Source organism: Triticum aestivum, chromosome 1B (genome assembly GCF_018294505.1).
Source record: "Triticum aestivum cultivar Chinese Spring chromosome 1B, IWGSC CS RefSeq v2.1, whole genome shotgun sequence".
Lineage (NCBI taxonomy): Eukaryota > Viridiplantae > Streptophyta > Magnoliopsida > Poales > Poaceae > Triticum > Triticum aestivum.
In genome coordinates, this window is record NC_057795.1 from 351,522,077 (window position 1) to 351,529,286 (window position 7,210).

Genomic DNA, 7,210 nt, shown 5'->3' on the forward strand with positions numbered 1-7,210 from the left:
TTGACTGTACGTGCCTGTTCCAGAGTTATGTAGGTCAGATGCACACCACGCGCCGCTGCATGTCGCCACGTCTGCCTCACATGCAGTTGACCAACAATTCCATCGGTGACACGTTGTCTTCTAGAATTTGCTGGGATTTTGTCTCCTTCAAATTTGTCTCTCTCATGTATTTCCTTCCTTCGATGCGTCCATGGGCATGCATGTCTGCGCCATGCATCTCGCCACGTTTGCCTGCTGGGCTTTTCTCGTGGGTTCTATTTTTATTTTTTCTCTTCTTTTAGTTGCCTATAAGTACCTGTTTGCTTCCTGTTCCTTTGGTTTGGGCTACTCCGCTGTCGGCGGCCTTGTCCTGATTGGCTTGGACGAACTCGGCGCCTTTCATTGCCGCAGCGGAGCGAGATCGCCAGGCTCGCGTTGCCCGCCGGCGTGACGGCGAAGCGGCCGGCAAGGGGTGGAAGCGGTGCAAGGCGCGCACGAGGAGTTCGATTGGCGTGGACGAACTCGGCGCCTTCGTCGCCGTAGCGGAGCGAGATCGTCAGGCCTGTGCTGCCCGTCGGCGCGACGGCGAAGGGGCCGGAAAGGAGGTGGAAGCGGCCCAAGGCGCGTGCGAAGGACGACGCGCGCTGTTCGACCGACCGGAGGCTTGCGCAGGAGGACGCCATTCTGGCTGTAGCCCATGGTAATCCGCCGCAGGTTCCATGGCGTCAGGTGGTCGGTGTCCGGCTCCGGCGGCAGTGAGTTCTCCGGCGGCAGTGAGTTCTTTTGTTCCTCGTTAGTATTGCTCTCTCTTCGCCCCGCTCCAGCTCCGGCCCCTTGGCTGCGGCCTCCTGCGACTTGCGAGGTGTTCTATCGATTGACCAAACCCAAACCGAGCCAGGTCTGAGCATGGACGATGGACATGCATGTACTTTCCTTCCTCAAGTAGTCCTCCTCCTTGGCGTCCTCCGCGGGCGTCCACGATGCCGGCCGCCATAGTCGGGACTACGTCGAGCGCGGCCCCCCAACGGGGACTTCTACACGGGGCAGTGGCGCGGCGGCGTGCCGCACGGCGACGGGAAGTACCTGTGGACGGACTGGTGCATGTACGAGGGGGAGTGGTGGCACGGCAAGGCCACGGGCCGGGGCAAGTTCTCCTGGCCGTCAGGCGCCACCTACAGGGCGAGTTCAAGGACGGCTTCATGGACGGCGACGACACCTGCACCATCGCCGCCGGGGACCCATACAATGCCTCCTGGTCCATGAACCTCCAGGATGGCGACGACAGGAAGAGCTACACCAACAGCGACCAATACGACGGCGACTCGTGCTCCGGGCTGCGGATGGCGCCGGCCGCTACATCTGGCACAACGGGACCGAGTACAGGGGAAGTGGCGGGCCAGCCTCATCGACGGCTGCGGCGCGCTCGCCTGGGCCGACGGCAACCGCTATGACGACGACTTGGAGGACGGCTGCCCGCGCGGCCAGGGCACCTTCCGATGGGCCGACGACAGCGTCTACGTCGGCTTCTGGACGCGAGACGGCCTGAGCGGCATTGTCCAGCAGAAGGGCGTCTACCAGTACCACCCGTCTCCAGTGGCGTCGTCCCCGACAGCGCGCGACCCCCGCGATGGCTTCGCGAGGGAACTGTCGGGGTTCACGTCGGCGCCACCGAGTCCACGCCGCTGCAGAGGCCCCTCAACAGTTCGGGTAACCGGACGGCCAATGGGCGGGCTAGCTCCGTGTCCGGGATGAGCAATTGCTCCGTCGGCGACCCGAAGTACGACAAGATTTGCATCTGGGAGTCGAACGGCGACATCACCTGCGATATTGTGGACGGGGCCGCTCTGTTGGACGACGCGCGGAGGAGCGTGAGGACGGAGGACGGCGGGGAGAGCGCGGCGCTTCTGCCTCCGCCGTCCCAGGCGCCGCGCATTGCCAAGTCAAGTGGGTGTCCCCGTCGCTGGCGAAGCAACAGGGAGACCATCGTCAAGGGACACAAGCACTACGAGCTCATGCTGAACTTGCAGCTCGGGATCAGGTGGCTTGCTTCTGTCATCTTCCTTCGTCAGCGAGTCTGAAACTCTAAATTACGAAGATTTTGGAACTTTTGGTTGTGGAATTCGATCAACCAGAGAAATTTGCATTTGCTTTCAGTACCTCTGCTTCACGCAGAGTTATAGGAATATAGACAAGACTGAAATATGTGTTCATGAAGCCTATAGACGCTAACCAATATTCTTATGGCCCATGGTCCTATGTAAAGTATTCCAATACATTTCCACAAATCAGTTTTATATTCTTCACGTAACACATGTTCATGTCCAATCAGGGATGGATTGAAGTGGTGCTGGGACATGTATAGAGAAGGAGCCCACCTGTATGGACAAGTTTTGAATTGGGATGTGCTGTTTCCTACCTGGTGGTGTAGACGTTAGATGAGGGATCTCCATATAAGTAGAATGTCACACATATGAATGTTGCATCTGCGATGATTCATAGAAAACAAGCCAAGAGAACGATTCATCAGTTGCATATCTTTTTTTATGTTCTACATGTTATTCCTTTCTCTTTAAGTTGGTCTGCTGTTCAAAAAAAAACTGAGAATGTAATTATATGAGTAGCGTAGTTAAGTGTGTTCAAGAAGTATACATAGAAAAAAATAGACTGCTAGGCGTAAAAACTCGAGCTGGCTACAAAGGTACGCACATGCAGAACGTACAACAAATTTTCAGAAACTATATCAAAACAAACACATACTGAACCAATGGGTGCGGCGTGCCGCCGCACATGCTTCAGTGGATCGACTTGAATAGGTTGGCTTGTGATGATATGTCGCTTAGGACCAGCAGCGATGGTTTGATTCAAATCTTCAGATGTAAAGTTCACTACCACTACATCATGATCAATATCTTAGGTCTAAGGAGAGAACAGGAGCTTCATACTTCCACTATCACTACATGTTGTAGATCACTTAAGTATGTATCTACTAGATGTATCTTTTTTTTTCATGAACTACTCTGCCATGAATCAAGTCTTGGGACAACTTATCAAATATTTTAAAAAAACTAAATATCTCATCAATCCATATGGCGCGGCGTGCCGCCGCGCACTACTCGCTAGTTTTATTCATGTGTTATGACAACACATTCCTTATGGGTACTGACTAGGATTATAGTGAGCTGCCCTAGTGATGGGCACCGTTTTGAATTATCGACTAATGTAACTTTGGTCTTAATAAAAAGCTTCAAATGTTTTGGGTCAAATATATACTTTTCCCTGTTGGTTGGGTGACGTGGTGATCAAAGAATTGGAGTTACAAGGTGATCTATCAATGAATTGAACTTTATTGAAAAAGCACTCGTTACCAACCAAAAGTTTATTAATCCTATAAAGCCTTATTTTGAGTTTGAGCAGATAAGATTTTGGTAAATGCTATTTGCATCCTTTTCAATTACCAACCCTATTTCTGGTTTTGCTAAACTAGTGTCGATTGTCTAATTGTCTAATCTGTTAATTTTAGGGGCTGCTACATGTCGGCCGGTGGATCTTTTAAAAAGATCCGCCGCCTCGCGAGCCATTCAATTGTGTGACGCGAGCCTTTCAATCTTCCTCTCTAATTTCCTGCAACGATGTTCTTGTTGCAAGATCTGGTCTTCTCTGATTTCCTGCAACAAGACCTTTGTTGTGAAACCTCATATTTTACAATTTTCTGCAACAAGACCCATGTTGCAAAACCTCTTCTTCTTTAGTTTTCTGCAACAAGACCCTTACAAAAATTGCCACAACATCTCCCATCGCGTCTAATTTTCTGCAACAACATCTTTCACGCGTCTAATTTTCTGCGACAACATCTTTCACACGTCTAATTTTCTACAACATCTTTCACGCATCTAATTTTCTGCAACAAGATCCTTGTTAAAATTGCAACAACATCTTCCATTGCGTCTAATTTTCCGCAACAAGACCCTTGGTCCAGAAATTAAAACAACATCTCCGGTGCATCTAATTTTTTGCAACAGGGCCCATGTTGCAAAATTTGCAACAACATCCCTGGCCGCTCGCGTGCTTGCTCAACCTGCCACCATTCTGCAACAACACCGTTGTTTGGAGATAAGATGGCGCCACAACACCAGGAGGGCTCCCGCCTAAAGCTTATGTGCTGCCCAGCGCGCCGCGCGCTCTCCCCTCCCATGACCTCGCCCCCTCTCTCACCTCCATCTCCTTCTCTTCATAGGAAACATGCCAGCGGCAGTCGAGTCCTTTGCCTCCGGCTACTTTCCCGGCAAGCTCGCGCCAGATTCGCGCCCAGGAAAGGAGTGATGTGAGTGGAATGGGGAACCGCTTCGCTTGGCAACGCTGATTCATGAGGAAGGAGATTCGGGAGAAGAGGATAATGTACGAGGCATGGCTGTTGCAAATAATATGGTGGTGGGGTCCAGAACGGATGTGTGGCACGCAACCGAGGCGGCGGACGCGAGCGTGATTATTCGCCGGGTGAACTGAATCGTTTCCCTTAATTTTATCATGAGGAACGTCCGCTGCTGATGGGCTGATATTTTTTCACACATCTCGTTCTGATATCTCCCGTTCTGAATTATTGGCCCTATATGGTTTTTTCTCTTGCGTGATTATCCATCGATCGCCATCTATCTTGGGTCACATATCAACCTCTTGATGTGGACTTCCTGAAGAAGCTTCTGACCTAATTTATTTCCGTGTCATTGATAATTAATACGTACCATAGCGAGTAACAAAGGCAGTCTTCTGAATGTCCTCTTCACTAACTCTGATCTGGTGGTATCCTAACCTCAAATCGATTTTAGAGAATATCGAGGAACCAACGCTGAATTGTTGCCTGGTTGATAGGTTGGTAGTCTTGGACCAAACTATTCGTACCATCCTTCTTCTTAACAAAGAGAGAAGGGCACCCCAAGCGGAAGAGCTAGAACGAATGAATCCTTTGCAAAGTGATTCTTTGATTTCCTTCTTAAGCTCGAAGAGTTAATGTCACTGGTGCAGAGATGTGCTATACAAACGGGTTTTAACCCCTTTCTGTGATGACATTTTGAACCTTCGCCAAGTGAGTGTGTGCGATAGGGGGTCCTTCACACACGACCTAGAAACCGTCGGGAATAGGCCCTCCGGCCACACAGGCGGGGGCCAAATGAGCTCGTGTGCAATCGGGCGAGGTAACGAAACCCTATCGTTTCCGTTTGTATGTACATCCCATGCAGTAGATCCCAGAGAAACATTTCCGTTCGTATGTATATCGCACACAGTTTTTTGTGTTTGTGCAAGGTGGCCTAATGCAAACAGTTGTCTACCGGAAGCCGTGTGTAATTGTTAGTTGATCCAACATGCCTACTTTCTAGAAGCCGTGTGGGTTGTTTGAGTTCATCGCCCACGGTGTTGTCTGAGTAACCGTCTGAAATAGAAAACCCCAATAAGCAGGGTAATTATCCTATTATTGATAATCCATGTAGTAATCAAATTGGCATTTCTTATAAAACAGACCAGATATTTCATATCTGTATAAAGGCAACCATGATTTCATAATCGAATTACATCAGATAGCTTCAGCACTCAGTTACACCAAAGAGGGATATAGCTAGCTACGCTATTACACAACAACACCAAGTTTCACATGCAACATCAAAAACCTTTGAAAAAGTAACATCATACATGGTAAATAGACAGATGAATCTCATCCGGGAAACTGCAGAAGTGGAAGGCAAATATTGAGCCTTCGTTGATGTTGAATGTCCTTGCAACTTTAGGCCAGTGGCTATAATTGCCTGCCCAACCTTCATCCTCTTCAGGAAGACTTCAATATTGTACCGTGGGTGTTGAATGGATACTTTCCTCGCCTCTTGACCATGCAGGTGGTCTGAGAGATAATCATCGGTGAACTGCTTTGTAAAGTACTGAAAACAAAGAAATGTGTGTCCCTCTCAAAAGGTGTGTCCAGCAAGAATGATTGTGGCAAACTAAAAAGCAAATAAAGCAAAGACTCATATAATACACGACGCTCCAAGCAAAACACATATCATGTAGTGAATAAAAATATAGCCTCAAGTAATTTACCGATGGATTGTAGACAAAAGAGGGAATGCCATCCGGGGCATCCCCAAGCTTAGATGCTTGGTTGTCCTTGAATATTACCTTGGGGTGCCTTGGGAATACCCAAGCTTAGGCTCTTTCCACTCCTTATTCCTTAGCCCATTGAAACTTTACCCAAAACTTGAAAACTTCACAACATAAAACTCAACAGAAAACTCGTGAGATCCATTAGTATAATAAAGCAAAGCCACCACTTTAGGTACTGTTGTAAACTCATTCTAATTTCATATTGACATTATATATACTGCATTCTAACTTCACCATGGTTCATATCCCGATACTAACCATAGATTCATCAATAAGCAAACAACACAATAAGAACATAATCTGTGAAAAACAGAACAGTCTATAGCAATCTGAACAATGACCATACTATAACTCTAAAAATTTCGAAAAATTTGGAAGACGCGGTAAATTTTTATATCAATCTTGTGTAAAAAATTCAGAGCCAAATCTCGTTTCTCTGAATTTTCAAAATTCTAGAACTGGGCGCAAAAGTTTCTGTTTTTTGACATAATCAAATCAATTATCTTCCAAATCATCCCAAAGGTCTTACTTGGCACAAACACTAATTTAAAACACAAGAACACCATCATAACAGAAGCATAATGGCATATTTATTGCAAAATAGAATAAAAACAAGAACAACAAAAAATACATTGGGTTGCCTCCCAACAAGCGCTTTTCTTTAAAGCCTTTTAGCTAGGCATTGATAATTTTAATGATGCTCGCATGAAAGACAAGAATTGAAGCAAAAATAGAGCATCATGTAGCATGTGAAAATCACATTTAAGTCTAACATAATTCCTGTGCATAGGCATTTTATAAGCAAACAAATTATCAAAACAAGCAAAAACTAGCATATGCAAGGAAGAAGAATAAAACATTGACGATCTCAGCATGAAGAGAGGTAATTTAGTAACTTGAAAATTTCTAAAACCATATTTCCCTCTCTCAATAATTACATGTGGGATCATATTTAAATTCAACAATATAGCTATCACATAACATATTCTCAACATGATCCACAAGCATGCAAAGTTGACACTCTTCCAAAATAGTGGGATTATCATCAAATAAAGTCATGACCTCTCCAAACCCACTTTTATCA

At 46.8% G+C, this 7,210-nt stretch overlaps 1 pseudogene; it reads left to right on the top strand.

The window, feature by feature from the left end:
• The first annotated feature begins 676 nt into the window (after positions 1–676).
• Positions 677–2,331, top strand: LOC123078514 (phosphatidylinositol 4-phosphate 5-kinase 4-like; annotated as a pseudogene).
• The last annotated feature ends 4,879 nt before the right edge of the window (positions 2,332–7,210 follow it).